Here is a 19,258-nt window from a genome sequence, read left to right as displayed (position 1 = left end):
GAATAAGTACCACATATGTTTACAAACAACTTTGAAACAGTGAAAGTAAACAGAACTATGGGGCTGGATAAAATACAACCCAGGATATTGAGGTTTAATAAATCCTTGGAGATGGGGGAGGTTCCATGGAACAGGAGAAGAACAGACGTGATTCCCTTTTTACAAAAATGGTGATAGAAAAGTGGGAAACTAAACGCCACTAAGCCTCTCTTCAGTGGTTGGAAAAGTAATGGAGATATGAAGGAAAGGAAAGCGAGATTTCTAGAAACCAATAGGTTGCAAGATCTGAGGCAATATCTTTTTTTTTTCAAAATATTTTATTAGTTTTCCAGGTATCACAAATACAAGGTACAATAGCAGGCAGGGGTAGGGAACAAAAACAAAACAAAAGAAACATTAGCTAGGTGTCCATTATATAAGTCCTTTGCGGTGAGCTGAGGTTAGGTCTGAGTCGATTGGAGGTAGTTTTCTAGAGAAGACCAAACTTTTTTTTTTGGAGACTGTCACTCAAGACTTCTCTGCCATGCCAAACTCATACTTCTAGTGCTGCAGAACTGTATTCCACCAAAAATGAATATTCAACAGTTGTGCAGATTTCCAGTTCTGTAGTATGTGCCTTTGAGCAATGGTAAGGAAAATGTCCAGCAACTTCATTTGTGACATTGACAAGTCAAAAGATTTAGAAGCAGACTTAAATATTATGATGGAATAAGACAGGTCATCCTTAATATGCAAAATCCTTTGTATGATGCTCCAAACTTCTTTCCAAAATTTGAGAACCATTTGACAATCATACATCATATGAAGGAGAGTGCCCACTTGCTGTGAACAATGCCAGCACTTGTCTGAAGAAGTCAGACCCGCAGCAGCAAGTTTCCTAGGAGTCCAATTTGTTTTATGATACAGAAAGAACATAGATTGCAACACTGATGTGGAAGAAAGAGGTTTCATTACTTTTGACCAGAAGTGAGACCATCTTTCCTGCAGTATCTTGCTGCCAGTTATTTTGAATCCATGTATTGATGTGCTATGAAGTGACAGTGCTATACATTCAAACCCCAATCCAGGGGAACCGAAAATATCTGAAGAAAAGAGGGGATTGAAACCCTGGATTAGGGTTTGAATGTATAGCACCGTCACTTCATAGCGCGTCAATACAAGGATTGGGAATCGCCAGGACCTACTCGCAGTCACCCCCAACACCTCTCCATTTTAAGATAAGTGATATGCTTAACAACAGAACACACTAATAATAACTCTGATGAATATGCTATACAGGACAGTTGATGTGATCTACATTTAGGTAGAGTTAGATCATAAGAGAGTACAGCTGGTATTAAATAGAGAGGAGGTAGGGTTGCTATGATGTAAAAACGGGTATTACAGAGCAGTTGGCTCTGTAAGTTGGTTCAGCAGAATATACTCAACCACTGAGCACTATTAGCATATATATAAAAAGAAAAAAATAAGGCACTTTCACATAGTTTATTAAGTTTTTAAGTAATTATTAGGAGGGGGGTTTTTTTTGGTTGAAATTGAGTAATACAAATAAAAACCGGACGACAATACATTCCCTGGAGGTATTTCATAGTTAAAATTTAATGCCAAGAGGTGCAGAGTGATGCATTTGGGATGTAGAAATCTAAAAGAGCTGTATGTAATAGGGGTGAGAGACTGATATATGCAGACCAAGAAAGGGTCCTTGAGGATAAAGTGTCTGAGGATCTCAAGCTAGCAAAACAATGTGACAAGTTGGTGGCGAAACCCAGAAGGATGCTAGGCTGCATAAAAGGAGGCATAACCATCAGGAAAAAAGGGTGTCAATGCCCCTGTACAAGTAATTGGTGAAGACCCACTTGGAGTACTGTGTTTAGTTTTGGAGGCTGTATTCTATCTTGCTAAGGACATAAAATGACTTGAAACAATTCAGAGGAAAGCAAAAAAAAAAAAAAAAGTATGAGATTTGCATCAAAAGGTGTATGGGATGAACCTTGAAGACCTGAATATATATATAGTATAGCATAGAGGATAGGAGAGGTGAGGAGATATTACTTAAGTGCTTAGCTATTCTTAATTTTATTTTTCTAGATGTCTGCCCTATATATCACTGATTGCATGGACCCCTGCTGAATTGCAGTCAGTGCTCTGTTTAAGATAAAACATCCTGGGGCCCTTTCACAAAGGTGCATAAGGGCCTACGAATGTGCAGCACGTGTCAAATCGGCATTACCACCTGGCTACCATGCGTACCTGGCAGTAATTCTGAGTTTGGCATGTGCCAAAAACCTGTGGTAGAAAATAATTTTCTATTTTCTACCGGGGGGGGGGGGGGGGGGGGTTCCCGGCGGTAATCGGCAGTTGGCGTGCACTGGATGGTTACCAATCAATGGGTGGCATTAAGGGCTCAGGCCATAAATAGATACACACTGGTTTTAATTTTGCGGCTTGTCCATTTCCAGATGTGGTGGAGAAATGGTCCAGTGAACGTCCAATACACGCACCCACATTATCACAGGCCACTTTTTGGCATGCCTTTGTAAAACAGCCCCCCTATATGTAAAAGGATTCTCAGTTTTATAAGCACATAAAGTATGTGTACAATAACTGCAATTATTGCAGGGAAAAATGTCCCTTATTCACTATTGGCTGCGGTATTATTGATGATAGACAAAATTTCCTCCATGTTGCATGCTTATCTATATTCAAATTTTGATAAATGATGAAAATTCAAATGAACATTCAAAATATCCCAATATTTCAGAATAACTATGAATTTGCATAGCTTGTTAGATTAGGGTAGTGTTGGTGTAAACTGCTTAATCACCTAACCAGCCACAATTTTGTATTATATCAAATGTATGAAATTAAAAAAAATAATAATTAATTAATTAAAACAGGTCTAGCTCAAAACAATTTAGTTTTGGTCCTGGACATTTTCATTTTGTTACATTATAGCTGAAAAACATCTAGGTCTTAGGAATGTCCAGATTCTGCCCTTAACATGCCCCTAACACATCCCCTTGAGATTTGGATGCACTGGAGACGAACAACATAGAAACATGTCTGGAAAATGGGTTTTGAAAATACCGATTGGGATATTTTGTCAAGAAAAACAGACTCTACTGAACCATTATTTGAACATAATAGCTACTATTGGTTTCTCTATAGTTTATTTATCTTCTCGTTCTATAAATCAGGACCCCAAAGCATTTATTGAATAGCTCTCAACACAGTATAAGGATCCAGCATTATTAGCGGTGATGAAGAATTTCAATATGTATTTTGATGAATATACAGTGTCAGCTGTTAGTGCAGATTTCATTGATTCAATTGATATATTACGGTTCTAACAGTAAGTTACCTTTGCAATGGATGTTGGTGCTAACACTATAGATTTGCTTTTTTGTCCCTCCTTTTGTAGTACTGTGAATTACATTGATTTGCCCTGGAGAGATTACTGTCTTTTTTTCATTTCCCTTGGTTGTAACGATGCCTAGTTTGCAGAGGCAAGATGGCTGAAAATGGTATATATTGTTTAATAAGGAAGTATTTGAAAGCTCTTGGTCCTATTCAAGTGGTACCCCTTCTGGTTTATGTGCTGCCAGAGATGGTGTATCTCTAGAATACAGTAATCAACATGCATAATTATGTTTGTATAAATGAGGTTAAGGCCTTCGTTCTAGAAGCATCCTCACCTGTAAAAGGCAGCATTTAAAAGTCTGGAGAGACCCAGAAGTTTAAATGCCATTTCTGAACTGGGTCTATTCACAAGTGTGGTTGCTTCTTACATGTAGATATCAAGGTAAGTGGATAGATTGGGGAGAGGGAGTGACCTGGGCAGGTCTACAATTCAGCCATGCATTCCCAATTCCATGTCTGTATTGAAAAATAAATGGTATTTACACCAGCTGTGAGGCAGGTTTAAGTGCATAATATAAGGGTCACGTATATACCAGCAGTTGGAGCCCCTGAATACCCCTCCCGATATCTGTCCTTCCCACAGTCTCCCTAATATCTGATCCCCTACCACAGCATCACCTCCTTGCAGCATCACTCCCTCCACAACATCACCCATCTGCAGCATTACCCCCATTGCATCACCTCCCCCCACAGTATTTCTCCCCTACAGCATCCTCCTGACAGCACCACCCCTCCACAATATCCCACCCAAAATCATCATTCCCTGACACCAAATGGGACACCCTAGTATCATACCCCTCGATATCTCATGTGGTGGGCAAACACCCATCATGTGGTGCCTAGTCCCATTTAGACCCAAAGCTCACCTAAGGGCTGCAAGGCCAAAGAGACTGATCCCACAGTCCTAACATGATGCACACCCAATCCCCTCCCCTGGCTTACCAGGGTGCCCTTGGGATCTAATGGAGTGGAAGTGATGCCCACTCATGTCCACCATAATGATACAATGATACTCACTGAGGTCTCTAGTGGTAATATTGTGGTATTACCACATGGATCATGCTTCCATATAAGGGTGATATTACTACTAGAGATGAGGCCAGCATCATCTCAGTGGTAGCAAGTGGGGATTAGTCCCACCCTACTAGACCCCCACCTCATTAAGCTTGGGGAGTCGGACAGAGGGGAGAATTGGGGATGTGGGGGGAAACTTTTTTGGCTTTTCTGTTGTTTTGGGGGGATTTGGGTTTCAGGAGTGTTGGTACCATATAATGAGTGCTTGGCCACCATGTATGGGTTCAAAGGGGGTTGTATCTAGGAAAGTTCCACAGGAAAGTTGCTGTTGAGGAATTCCTTTGGGAAAGTGATGCTATGGAGGTGTTATGCTGTGTGGGGGAATGTTATGGGTGATGATATTGACAGCAGGATATCATGAAGGGGTAATATTGTGTGTGTGTGGGGGGGTGAAATCCTGGGAGATATTATTCCATTGGGGGAGATGCTGGAGGGGAGCAATGCTGCAAAGGACAGTTTCCTGAGGGAGCAGCAATTTCATAAAACTGCCCCAATGTCTATGTGAGATAACTACATTTGTTTTTCCCACATGCAGATTTTTCAAATTATTTCTTCCTCTGGATATAGAGGGGATGGACATGCAGCCCTTCTCCTAGTTTAAAATAAACTCTCCCTTTGACAGAGCCTTTTGTAAAATGGTAAGAGAATGCCACACATCCTAACTTGGATGTGTGATTTCCACCTTCTACATCCTTTCTAAAATGCTGCACTAGATCTTCTAATAGAACATAACTTCTCCATTGGTTTACCAGGGTGGTATGGAAAAACAGAAAGAAGGTGACACAAAATTGGGTTAGATGAGTTTGTCTTGCTAATAGCTAATTATTTCATTTTTAACATGCAAAAAGTGCTATCTTGCAGAACTATTCTCATTTGTTTGATATCTTACTTCCCTTTTATACTGCCTTTCCGTGGATACAGTGAAAACAGTCACATATTACTACAAGTACTTGTTTTGAACCTGGGGTAATGGAGGGTTAGGTGACTTGCCCAGAGTCACAAGGAGCTGCAATGGCAGTTGAACCCACTTCTCCCTGGTTCTCAGATTACTGTACTAATCATTAGGCTACTCCTCCACTCAACTAGTAACCCATCAGTATCACAAGATCTGCCTTCAGCACAAGAATTAAGGTAAGGGTCTAGGGGGCATGCGATGAAACTACAATGTAGTAAATTTAAAACAAATTGGAGAACATGTTTCTTCACTCAACATGTAATTAAACTCTGGAATTCATTGCCAGAGAATGTGGTAAAGATGGTTAGCTTAGCGGAGTTTAAAAAAGGTTTGGACGGCTTCCTAATGGAAAAGTCCATAGACCGCTATTAAATGGACTTAGGGAAAATCCACTATTTCTGGGATAAGCAGTATAAAATGTTTTGTACTTTTTTGGGATCTTGCCAGTTATTTGTGATCTTGATTGGCCACTGTTGGAAACAGGATGCTGGGCTTGATGGACCTTTGGTCTTTCCCAGTATGGCAATACTTATGTACTTATGTACTTATGTAATTGTATATCAAGGGAGGTATAATCAGACACAGGATGCATTTTTCTGTCCATGGAGGGCTTAGAATTTAAGTGGCCCATTAGGTGCTAATGTACACCTAATGCAGTAAAAAATGACCTAACCTGGGCTACACTAAAGAGTTCCTCATTAGTTTTGTCACCTGTGCATGCTAAGTGGATGGTAATTATTTTTTTGGTGGGAGAGTGTCAGAGGTAGAGAACGGGCATGGATGCACTAATCAGCTAGCGTGCTGACATCACCACTGTGCTAACTGGTTAGCATGTCCATAACTCAGGGCCCTTAGCGCCTCCTAAATAGGAAGCAGTAAGTGCTCCCATGTTAATTTTTTTATGGTCACTCGCTAATGCTAACATGAGCGCATTACATCCCCCTTGTGTTCCTTGGAAGTGCCAGTCTACCCTACCTCTTGGTTTGTATGTTACACGATTGTAGGGACACAGTGTTCGTCCACTTTTAGTGGTTGACCTCTCCTAACATGAGCCCATAGTCATATATTCAACAAATAGGGGGGGGAACCTTTTCGATAGCTGAGCTAAAAATGAGCTTGACATGCAAGAAAGTCTTGCATAAGGACACACTAAGCCCATTTGTTAGCACAGATTAGTAAAACGGCCCTCACGTTTGTGCCTGAGGCAATGGAAGGTTAAACAAGTGACTTGCCCAAGATTACATGGAACTGCAGTAGGAGTTGCGTGATATTGGAGGGGTGTAATATCTCCTGCATCAATTCTGTGTTATCCAGTTAGCAAGTGTAATGCAAATGTGTTAGATGGATAACACTTCCAAGCCTATTCCCTGCCCCTAACATGCCCCTCTCAAAAATATTTTGTCAACAATAATGTTCGATTAGCGTACACAGACTGGCAAATTACCGCAAAATGCATTAATGTGAATTGTGGTAAGCCTTTTCTCATGCAGTAAACCAATTGTATTTAGCTAATATATCTGTTGATGTGATAAGTATTGACTCTGTTGTCTCCTTTCATCAACCAGGTATACAACGGGTGCTCTGCGAGGCAGTTAATTCTAGGTCAGAGATATCACTTATTCAGGATATGAGAACCATGTCCTGTTCATTATATTACATTTCCATGACTTATTCTAAAGTTTTAAGGAATCTCTTAAGTTCTTTTTTTGAAACGTTTAATCAATGTGGTTCTTGGAGAGGGAGTCACGTCTGCTGATATAAAGGATCAGATTCAGTAAATGGTGCCCAAATTTGGGCATGGGAAAAAAATCAGCTCCAAGCAGTATTCTGCCCCTAAATTTGGGCACCATGTCTTATGCCTGCTGAAACCAGGTGTGATTCCTGGCACCCTCTTTGGGTGCGTATCCATGGTATTATTGTATTCTATAATATTAAGTACAAATTTCCAGAATGCCTCTGACCTACTCATGCTCCTCCCATGACCAAGTCCTTTTTGGGTTACACGCTGTGGGATTTTTGTGTGCAGTTTTGTAGAACAGTGCATAGCAAGATGGATGCACAAATCCAAATTTTGTGTAAATTAACATCAATAATTCAATGTTAGTACCCAGTGATTGGTGTTAATTGGCTTGTTATCCAATTTTAGTTGTGTGCGAATCTCAGGATCACGCCAAAATATGGGTGTGCATATTTGAGCACTCTTTATACCAGATGTGTCCAACCTCATCCCTTGCCAGGTGGATGTTTCAGGATTTCCTCAATGAATATGTATGAGATTGTATTTGAATACAATGGAGGTAGTGCATGGAAATAGAGCTCATGCATATTCATTGGGGAAATCCTGAAAACTCGACTGGATTGCGGCCCTTGAGGACTGAGGTTGGAAAACTCTGCTTTATAGAATCCTGGGGAAAATGTGCATCAGTGCAACCAGTGCTTTAAAAAAAAAATCACTCCTGCCCACAAAGAAGCCTAATAAATATTGACCAATTTCTAGCCTGTTCTGTTGTTTTTAGCAAAACTAATTGAACAGGTTGTTAATAATCAATTGGTTAACTGATTTGCTGAGCTGGAACTATTGGATCAGTGGAAATATGACTTTAAAATCTGCTCATAGCCCTGAGACACTTGCAGTTTCTCTATCGTAGTCACTTCTCTGTAGTTTAGATGCCCTGAATACTGCTTACTTATTAACATTTTTCGTTGTATGAGCTCCATTTCATAAGGTTTCACAAGCTGTGCTCTTGCTAAGGTTGAAACAAATTGAAATATGTGGTAATGTGTATAAGTGGTTTCAGTCATACATGAGTGGCTGACAAATAGCAGGTTATAATAAATTACACTATGTTTTATTGGTGTTGTATATAGCAGGGGTTCTCAACCCAGTCCTCAGGACACACCTAGTGAATTAGGTTTTCAGGCTACCCACAATCAGTATGCAATGAGAGAGATTTGTAAGCACTATCTCCATTATATGCAAATGTTTCTCATGTATATTCATTGTGGGTATCTTGAAAACATGACTGGCTAGGTGTGCCCTGAGGACTGAGTTGAGAACCCCTGGTATAGAGTGAGTTGTCCCTCAGGGCTCTGCCCTATCCTCCACTTTTTTTAACCTCTATCCCTGGGATTCTATATATCGCGCCAAGATTTCCATGCAGAAATTGAAGTGTATTCCATAACAATGTGCATAAGCTAATTGGTTAATAAGCTAATCAGTACTGATAATTGGATATAAACAACCAATTATCAGCACTAATTGGCATTAATTAGAATTTACATGCACTACTTGCTAAGTGCATCATGAAGCATGTAACTTCTAAGTCGCATAGTTGAAAAGGAAGCATGGCCATAGGCATGGGATGGACAGGTTGTGGGTGTATCGAAAATCTATGCATGTTGTTATAGATTGCACTCGCTCCACACCTAATTTAGGCATCGGGATTTACATCAGGTTTTACTTGGCGTAATTGGCCATGATTACATTTAGTCGCTTGGACCGGTGCTCAGTGTATTCTATAAACTGTGTAGAAATTTAGGCTTATTCTAAAAGTATGCCTAAATTAAGGCATAGTTTATAGAATATGTTTAAGTGAATTTTATTTCAGTACCACATTTTTAGGCATGACATATAAGGGGTTGTTTACTAAAGCTTAGCTTGAGTTATCTGCAGCAGGGCCCATAGGAATAAAATGGGCCCTGTTGCAGATAACTCGAGCTAAGCTTTAGTAAACAAGAGGGATAGAATCTAATTCTATATGGATTAATTCTGTAGAGAACTGAGGGGTCCTTTTACTAAGCCGCATAAACATCTATGAGCGCCCAACGCTTGCCAAAATGGAGTTACCACACGGCTACTGCATTTCTCTTGCGGTAACTTCATTTTTGGCACGCATCCTATATGCGCATCTGAAAAATAATTTTTATATTCAGACACGTGTATTGGATGCATGCTAAATGGCATTTGACACACATAGGTCATTACTGCCTGGTTACCACGTGAGACTTTAATGGTTGGCGGTAAGTTCTCAGACCCAAAATGGACGCATGGCAATTTTAATTTTGTTGCACGTCCATTTTTGGCAAAAATTTTAAAAAGGCATTTTTTTACAGGTGCACTGAAAAATGATCCTGCATGCGCCCAAAACACACATCTACACTACCGCGGGTCATTTTTCAGCATGCCTTTGTAAAAGGGCTCCTGAGATCTTTAGGCATACAGTTTAGGCTGAATGTGGATGATATTTCAGTTTTCACACCTTTTGATATCAGAAGAGATCCTATGGCAACTACCTATGGGACTTTGGCCAAATATTAAAGTGGTTTAGAGGTCCTTTTAATAAGGCACTTATGGTTTTAGCATACACTAACAATTAGCATGCTCTAAATGCTAAGATGCCCATTATATTCCTATGGATGTCTTATCATTTAGCGCATGCTAAATCCATTAACGCACCTTAGTAAAAGGACGCCTAAATCAGAATGTTTATTCAGTGAATTATCTGAGGACAGCAGCAATGACTATATGTAAAGATAAGCAATACACCCTCCCAGAATAGTATTACAGGTAGGATATTTGAAGTAACCTATCTTTGGTTTGTGTTGGATGTTCATCTATCTATGCAGAGCATGTCAACAAGATCATACAGTCATCATTTTATGCATTGTGACAAGTGTGATATTAGTGCCTTTTCATTGATGAGTCAGATTTCAGGAAGGTGGTCCAACTTTTACATGGATTACTGGAACATGTTAAAACATAAGAACATAAAAACCTTGGGTTACCTAAAATACTGTTGCCAGTGTAATTTCTGGCATCAGGCACTTTTACCATATTTCACTAATTTTGATTGATTTCAATAGGCTTCCATTCTGGTACCAAGTGCAGTTCGACGTCTATGTTTGATATATAACATTGTGTACAAAATGCTGAACAATAAGCTTTTAAGTCTCTTGCATGCAAGGAAATTAGGGTCCAGTTAGAAAGATATTTCCATGGTGCCCTCCTTGGGTGTTGCAAAATTATCAGATTCATTGGAGAATTTTTTTTTCATTTTACTAGCCGGATCACAATTGTGGAAAGAGATTTCATTAATTATTTAACAGATCATCTTATTTCAATCTTTAAAAATAACCTTCACAACATTTATTTTTGAGAAAGCATTTATCATCTGTGAACAGTTATAATTTCTGGAATTCCTTTATTCAGTATTTGGAAATTGTGATATTGCTTTTATGTGCTTTTATTGTTTTCTTATTTTATTGTTTTCTTATTTTATGTTAATTTAATATGCATGTTCTGTCTGTACATTACCTATATGTGTTACAATAAGAGGTTTAAAATTATTAATAAAGGAAAAATGAAATGAAATGAATAACAAATCAAGTTCAACAACGGACCAGATCATACTGGGGATTTTAGAGACATGGAGGGGCATTTTCGAAAGGGACGTCCAAGTTGTGATTTGGACGTCCTTGCAAAACGTCAAAATCCAGGGGCGGGGAAACACGTATTTTCTAAACAAGATGGACGTCCATCTTTCGTTTTGAAAATACTATCAGGGATGTCCAAATCCTTAAATTTGGACGTCCCTAGATTTGGACGTTTCTGACTTTTGGCGATTTTCGAAACCAAAGACATCCATGTCAAAAAATTTCCTACCGCAAGCCCATTTGGGCATGGGAGGAGCCAGCATTTGTAGTGCACTGGTCCCTCTGACATGCCAAAACACCAACCGGACACCCTAGGGGGCACTGAAGGACTTCATAAATTGCTTCCAGGAACATAGCTCCCTTACCTTGTGTGCGGAGCCCCCCAAAACATCCCAAAACCCACTACCCCCAACTGTACACCACTACCGGAGCCCTGACGGGTGAAGGGGGCAACTAGATGTGGGTACAATGGGTTTGTGATGGGTTTTGGAGGGCTCGCTGTTTCCTCCACAAATGTAACAGATAGGGGGTTATGCGCCTGAGTCCACCTGTCTGAAGTGCACTTCAGTACCCACTAAAACTGCTCCCAGAATCTGCATGCACTGTCATGGAGTTGAGTTTGACATCTCAGGTTGGCACGACATATTTTTAAAGATGTTTTTTGAGGGTGGGAGGGGGTTAGTGACCACTGGGGGAGTAATGGGAGGTCATCCCCGATTCTGTCTGTTGGTCATCTGGTCATTTCAGGCACCTTTTTGTGCCTTAGTCGTAAGAAAAACAGGTCCGGGTGAAAATGTCCATGTGTTTGTCAGGGATGTCCTTGTTTTTTTCAATCATGGGCCAAGGACGTTCAAGTGTTAGGCATGTCCAAGTCCCGCCTTCTCTACACCTCCAACACGCCCCCTTGAACTTTGGCTGTCCTTGCGACGGAGTGCAGTTGGAGACGTCCTAAATCGTATTACGATTATACCATTTTATATGTCCCTGGGAGAAGGACGTCCATCTTTCGATTTAAATCGAAAGATGGATTTCCTTCTCTTTCAAAAATGAGCTCCATAATTTCACATCAAAAAATGGTCCAAAGCAATCTTATAGGAGAGGCAGTTCCAGCAGCTTAATCATAGTAATACTGATACATGGAAACATAGTAGTTAGGGAATTGCTTCTTTCAAACTATGAGGCCTTTTAACTAGCTAGTGTTAAGTAGTTAGCATGAGTTTTACCACGTGTTAGATGTTAGCTCACCTAAGTACTCAAAAAAACAGGGTGGGGATGGGGTAATTGAAGTAAAATTCTCAAATCACCACAAAATACTTTTACTTTATACTCTGACACTTAAATATCATAGCACATATTAGGAAGGAAAGGAGGAAGGAAAAATGCCTCATTGAGCAAGATAGTGTTTTTACTTCTTTAAGCTCTTCACTTACTCATAAAACAAAAATCCTTAAACTATTGACACCAACCTAACCCTGGAGAGCCAAGCCTCTGCCACCACGAAGAAAATGTTCCATACAATGTGGAAACTCAAACGGATCAAACAATTCTTCCCAAGGGAAACTTTCCATAACATAATTTAAACAGTGGAACTATCACATGTTGACTACTGTAACGCCATATATGCGGGATGTAAAGAACAGATCTTAAGGAAACTCCAGACCATGCAGAATATGGCAGCTAGACTCATTTTCGGAAAGACAAGATTCGAAAGTGCTTAACCCCTACGTGAAATACTGCACTGGCTACCAATCAAGGAACAAATAGCCTTCAAAATTTACACTCTGGTCCACAAAATAATCCATGGTCTGGCCCCAACCTACATGACCGAACTTATCGACTTACCAACTAGAAACATCACCGAATCATCAAGAACGTTTCTAAACCTGTATTACCCAAGCTGTAAAGGACTAAAATACAAATCAACATATTTATCCAGCTTTTCCTACATTTGCACCCAGCTTTGGAACGCTTTACCTAAAAACATTAGAATTGTGAACACCCATCTAAAATTTTGAAAAGGCCTCAAGACTCACCTCTTACGGAAAGCCTACCCAGCAGACCCTAACTAATTCATGAACAATGCATCACATCTTTCGATTGAAGAAATGAACAATACCTCTTTCACATATTCCTATTACTTCAAACTGTACAAATGTTACCACTCCAGTTAATAAAGTGTACCTCTACCCTTATCCTACTCTGTATTGCTCACTAGAGGCTGTAGTTCCATCCCCAGAGACTTATCAGCCTCATTGGGATTACTTCTCTCTATATGCTGCTATATATTGTGAACTGGTCACCCTTCCAGGACCTAGCCAGGGCTGACCCTGCTTAGCTTCCTTCACAAATGTTCACCAACACCAGGCTTCTTATAAGCAAAGGTTTTATTAATCATCATTTAAAATCATCTTAATGGCTTATTTCTGCTTTCACTCAAACATTTCTTCTTCAACTTAAACATAGCAAAAAGGCAGTTATTCAGAGTATTCTAATTAAACCCTTTCCATACTTAAAGCAGTTCCTCAAACTTTCACAATTCAAACAGCCAAACAAAAGCATTTACTTTTCATTTAAAGACTTTCTCAGCTGATAGTGCAGCTGTCACCTTTTCAGCAAATAGTTTCAAAAAGTCCACAGAGTCCAGCCAGTACCTTCAAGGGGATCTTCTTCCTCAAGCTGCCAGGTCCCAGCCTCCCCCTTCTCTTTCCCTACTCAGGCAGGTATAAGGTGGTTAATTAGCATCCTCCCCCATTAGGTTCTTCCCCCTAATTCTAGGCAGGATCCAGCCCATAACTACCTACACCTGTTTCCAGCCCAGGACTCCCCTTGGTCCTAGCAACCTCCACCTGGACATTACCCTACCGGCTCTCCTAGTGGACTCCTCAATAATGACATGACCTGGACCTTTAATAATGACATGACCTGGACCTTTTACAGCACCACCTAGTGGCCTACCCAGGACAGGACAGCCCCTTACTCTTCACAATATTCATCCCAGAGTTTTATTCTCTTTTCCGGAACCTTATCAGCTTCCTTGCACCTACTGTTACTCTATTTTCCACTCTGTATATATTCCCGGAGTTGGTACTTTCCTCTCCGGAACCTGTAAGCCACATTGAGCCTACTGCTATGTGGGAAAATGTGGGATACAAATGTAATAAATAAATAAATACTCTTGCCAGTCCAACATCTAGGGCCCCTGTCAGGTCATGTTCTACAAAATCGTTTCCAATGTGTTTTGCAGTTCAGAACTGCTGCCTCATGGAATTAGAAAACCAGTGCTTTTAAATGTTTAAACTCTCAGTGCTGTCTTCACACAGAGTATTTAGTTGAGGTATTTTGTGGTGATTTAAAGATGTTAGTGCACACCCGCATTAACAGGCGTTAAAATAGCCAGCACGGTACAAATGCCAGAATAGCTGCTTAACATGGGTAGAAGTGTGCAGGCTTAATGGTGCAGAGTAGGGGAATGTCTGATGTCGATAAGTAGTGTGTGGACCGGTACCACACACTGGCTATTATGACTGCTGATAGTGCAGCTGCACTAAACGCCATCTCTGAAGCTGTACTATTGGCAATCCAATAGCTCTTTTGCCCAAGGGAGAACGGCCACTGCAGCACACCCCCAAATATATTATCCTCCATCTTACCTCCCTCTTGAAAGAGGCAAACCTTACCCCACATCTGATCCCTCTCCCTATCCACAAAGACTGCCCCTCAAAAAAACAAACCCTACCCCCAAACCTTTACCTCCCTGGACATACCACAGGGTTGGACCGTGTCAGGATCTAAAATGGTGCTGATGTCCCTTATTGTTCATTATCCTAATCACAACTCCCCTATGAGAATATAGCCACTGATGTCAGTTCTTCACCCAATCAAAACTTTGCTGGATCACTTGAGCTGGGTGTGGGTCAGGGCCTGGGCCGGATTTTTCTCTGGGCACAATCTCTCCAAGAATCCCTTTTTCAAGTGTGAGGCAGGCAATTGTGCATCAACATCCTGAATCCTCATTGGCCCATTTCCGTTTATATATAAAAAGACTTTCAGTCAATATAACTTCAAAATCTCTCATATGAGCAGTCACTTATCTTTAACGGGTGAGTGATTCATCGCTGTCTCTCACTGACGGACCTTGTGATAGATGGTGCAATAGTTCGTTGTATTTCTCCATCAAAACTTAGAATAAACAGTACTTTATCCTGACATAGCACTGTGTTGAGCTAAAGTACTGTTTTAAGGGGACCTTTAATCTTAAAAGAGTGCCACATATGAGTGAATAATTTTCCCTGATACAACTATGACAGCGAAACATAGCGCTATGTTGGGCTAAGGTACTGTTTATTCTAAGTTTTGGAGCAGTGGCATAGCCAAGGGTGGGCACTTTGGGCTCAGGCCCACCCAGTACCAGCATAACTATAATGTGACTGGCAGGGATCCCCAAGCCTCACCAGCCGAAAACTCCCAACAACTGTCCCTCCTGCATACCTTGTAAATAGCAGATCTTCACCTGCAGTGAGCAGTGACTGATGCATACTGCTCACACCGGCCCCATAGCCTTCGCTCTGATGTATTCTTGCCTAGGCAGAAACAGAAAGTTGCATCGGAGGGAAGGGTATGGAGCCAACATCAGCAGTGTGTATTAGTTGCTGCCTGTTGCCGGTGAAAATCTGCTATTTAAAAGGTATGTGGGGGAGGGGGAGAATGTTTGACAGACCATATGTATGCAGATGAAAGAAGGAGAGACCACATCATCTGTGGGATGAGGCGGGGTTCTTCTGCCCACCCATCTTGGGCCCAGGCCCACCTAAAATTGGGTGTCTAGCTACGCCCCTGTTTTGGAGACAGGCTGCAGACTATTGCATCATCTATCACAAGGTCCAACGGTGAGACATCGTTGAATCATTCACCTGTTAAAGATACAGTAAGTGACTTTTCATATGAGAGATTTTGAAGTTATATTGAATGAAAGTATTTTTTATATATAAATGAAAATAGACCGATGAGGATTCAGGATGTTGATGTACAAGTGTCTGCCTCACACTTGTAAAAGAAATCATCCAGTTTCGGATGGTCCACAAAAATATTTTAAGTTATAGATGAAGTAATCCTTTTGTTTTGTTATTGCACCTTCAAACTACATCATTGCATTTAGGTGCCTATTTATAGAATATCATACAGGTGGACTATTAGAATTTCCACAAGTTGTTCATACATGCATACCCATATGACAGAACCCTGATTATTTACGCACAGTCTTAGTTCCTCTATAGAATTATCCCCATAATGCAAAGATTTTGCAGATACTATATATTGATTTTTGTAATTAATGTTAAGAAACTATAAAACCTTAATATAGTTTAGTAACTAAGTCCCTGGAACTGCTTTAATAAATATTACATTCATGATTCTTAGGTATTTGAAAACGTACTGCTCAATATGTTTCTTCAAAGAAAGCCCTTTGTTTTCTATTGATTTAGATGCATAACTGGATGTAATTATTCAGTTGTATCATGAAAAGGGCAAAATTTAGGTTCGTGAGTTTTTGACGTATGCATAGTCCTAACATCCTTTCAACCACGATTACAGAAATAGGAAGGTCATTTCTTCAATCCAAGTCTAGTTGCAGCAGCTGATTTCATTAACTGGGAAGTTGCCAGAGGGTACTCAGTTTATCATTCCCAACTGGACATACAGGGGACAATTCTAATAGCCTGCCTTGTTGCAAGGTAGGCAAGTATGAATGTATCCACATACACTAAGACTAGTTTTCACAGAGAAATTACCTAGGCTGTTGAAAAACCAGCTTCAAGTCCATGTCTAAAAGCATGTTATTTTCTGTGGGCTGATGCACACACACATTTGAAATGTTATTTTCTGTAGGCTGATGCACACACACATATTTGAAAATCCTATGTACAAATTCTGTTTTCCTTGCTCAATCCAAACACAGCTCTGGAACACCTCTTTTAGATCCAGATAAAAATATGAACAAAGTAAAACTCAGGCATACTTTTAGTCATGGCAGCCAATCCAGTTAAAGGTGGATAGTTATTAAGGTGGGCTCCAGCAATAATGTATGTTATTTACCCCTTATCACATGTTGAATAGCCATTAATTTAAGCTATAGGGGTAGACATAATAATAAGATGCATATATATGCAAAACACCTCATTACTATGTAAATCAAATAAGGCTCGTTTAAAGCTGGTATTATTTTATTTGCCCAGGAGCATTGGCCTGCAAACATGTGGCTTTTATACCTGGGTGGCAACTTAAAGTGGCTAGAGCTGGATAAAAAGCAGCAGCTCTGTTCTCTCTCATCTCTTAGGATATACCTCTACCCCTACCTCTACCCTCCCCTTGAAGATACTCCTTTATGTGGTGGCCTGATCAGTATTTTGAACCAGAGAAAGAGGGGGCAGGATAACTGGTAATTGCTCCTGCCTATCCTACCCTGGACTACCACTGATACATTACAGTAGGATGGGGAGCATACAGAAGTAGGGAGGGGGTTCTTGGGGAAGGGGAGTATGGGTCCATGGCAGAGGACAGGAATTGTGTAATGTGTCTTTGAGGTCTGGACTGTGCATGGGTATCTTCCAGGAGTCAGGGAAGCTGTTTCTTTCTTCTAGCACCATCCCTTTTACGATACTGTCCCTTATAGCATTGGGCTGTGGGGCATTAGCAGCCTGGTGCTCCCAGGAGCAGAATAATGCAACTTGCAAGGTTTATTGCAAATTGTATTATTCATGTATCACGGGAACCACTAAACTATGGTATTGAGATATTGCAATTAACTGACTCCACTTGTAAACTAAATGCCATGTGAAAACTGTCTCTTATTTTGTTAAGCTTAAGATTAATAAAATAAATTCTCTTATTTTGTATCAGTGAGGAGCCTCTCAATTTTTTTATTATTTTTATTGATGTTTTAAATATATTCCAAGTAAACAATACTTGTAGAGAAAATTAGACATCACATGATATGACAAATAAGAAATAACAATTCAAAAAGAAATAAAATACATATGACACCAAACCAGTCTTCTATAAGATGGAAGAGACAAGAGCTAATCAAAAAGAGGAAAAATTAGATATAACTAATCTCAAAAGAATATTCCCTTGGAACAAAGAATTTCCAATGATCCTAGTGAGAAAACAGAACAATCACAATTGGGGTTCTTTTGTCCTAGAGATCCCTGACCTGTTACCACAATTTCATCACTCAGAAATAGTGTTAACTGAGACGGATCAAAGTAGAAAATTTGGGCTTTCAAAGTTCAAAATGCAGACAAACGATATTCAAAGTATAATTTCAACAATCAGTCTCCATCATAGCTAAAGTCATTGTGACCAGAAGAGTATAGGGTATTACTACCCTTTCTTTAGAGGATTCAAGAAAAGCAGTTACATCCAAGCTATTTTGGGAGAGAGAATATCAGCCCCCTCACCCCTCTTTTTTTTTCTTAAATGATAGTGAATAGAAATTCTACATATTAGCAGTAATGCCTGCAAGGACTCCTTCAGGACCTCCAACATATATTGCTAAAACATTTCCTCAGCAGATATCCCTGAGATTTTAGGAAAATTAATCAATCGAAGATTTCTCCAATAAACTGTTTTCCAGATTTTCAAGTTTAAAGTCCTCATTTGTCATGCCTTTTAGTATTCTGCACCAAAGATAACTGTGATTCCTACGAATCCATCCTTCATTCCAAAACAGACATTTGGTCAGAAGACAGTTAAGTTTTCTTAGATCTTGCATGCTAATGAAAATATTAGTGCATTACCTGAAACAAAATGTGAAAAGAAAATGTCCTAAAAAACAAATGCAATAATTTTGCAGTTAGCATGTGGGAAATTCCTCCATCCCGCTGCACTAATAACAAATACTAGAACATTTTCGTGAAAGGGCCCCTGAATGAGCTGGGTAGCAAACTTTTATGTGACGTTGCTAGTGGGACAGTCTAAAAAAGATACTAGAACTTTAAGTTGCATTTATCTATTAAAGCAAAAAAAGTATATAAAGATGTTTCACATGTCAATTTTTATGAAATTCAAAAGTAATGAGTGGCTTTCCTGCTTATAATCGAAAGAGAAAAACGCCTATATTGCGACACAAATCGGGATATGGGCATCTTTCTCTCGTGGGCGCCCAAATCGGTATAATCGAACGCCAATTTTGGGCATTTCCAACTGCAATCCGTTGCGGAAACGGGTAAAGTTGACGGGGGCATGTCAAAGGTGTTGTGAAGGCAGAACTGGGGCGTGGTTATTGGCCAAGGAGAGATGGGCGTCATTAGCTGATAATCGAAAAAAAGAAGTTTTTACCGTGATTTTGGGTCACTTTTTTTGGACCCTTTTTTTCCACAA

The sequence above is a fragment of the Microcaecilia unicolor genome, chromosome 7 (assembly GCF_901765095.1).
Source record: "Microcaecilia unicolor chromosome 7, aMicUni1.1, whole genome shotgun sequence".
In the NCBI taxonomy this organism is placed as follows: domain Eukaryota; kingdom Metazoa; phylum Chordata; class Amphibia; order Gymnophiona; family Siphonopidae; genus Microcaecilia; species Microcaecilia unicolor.
The sequence above is the reverse complement of the archived record's forward strand: the minus strand, read 5'-3'. Positions refer to the sequence as shown.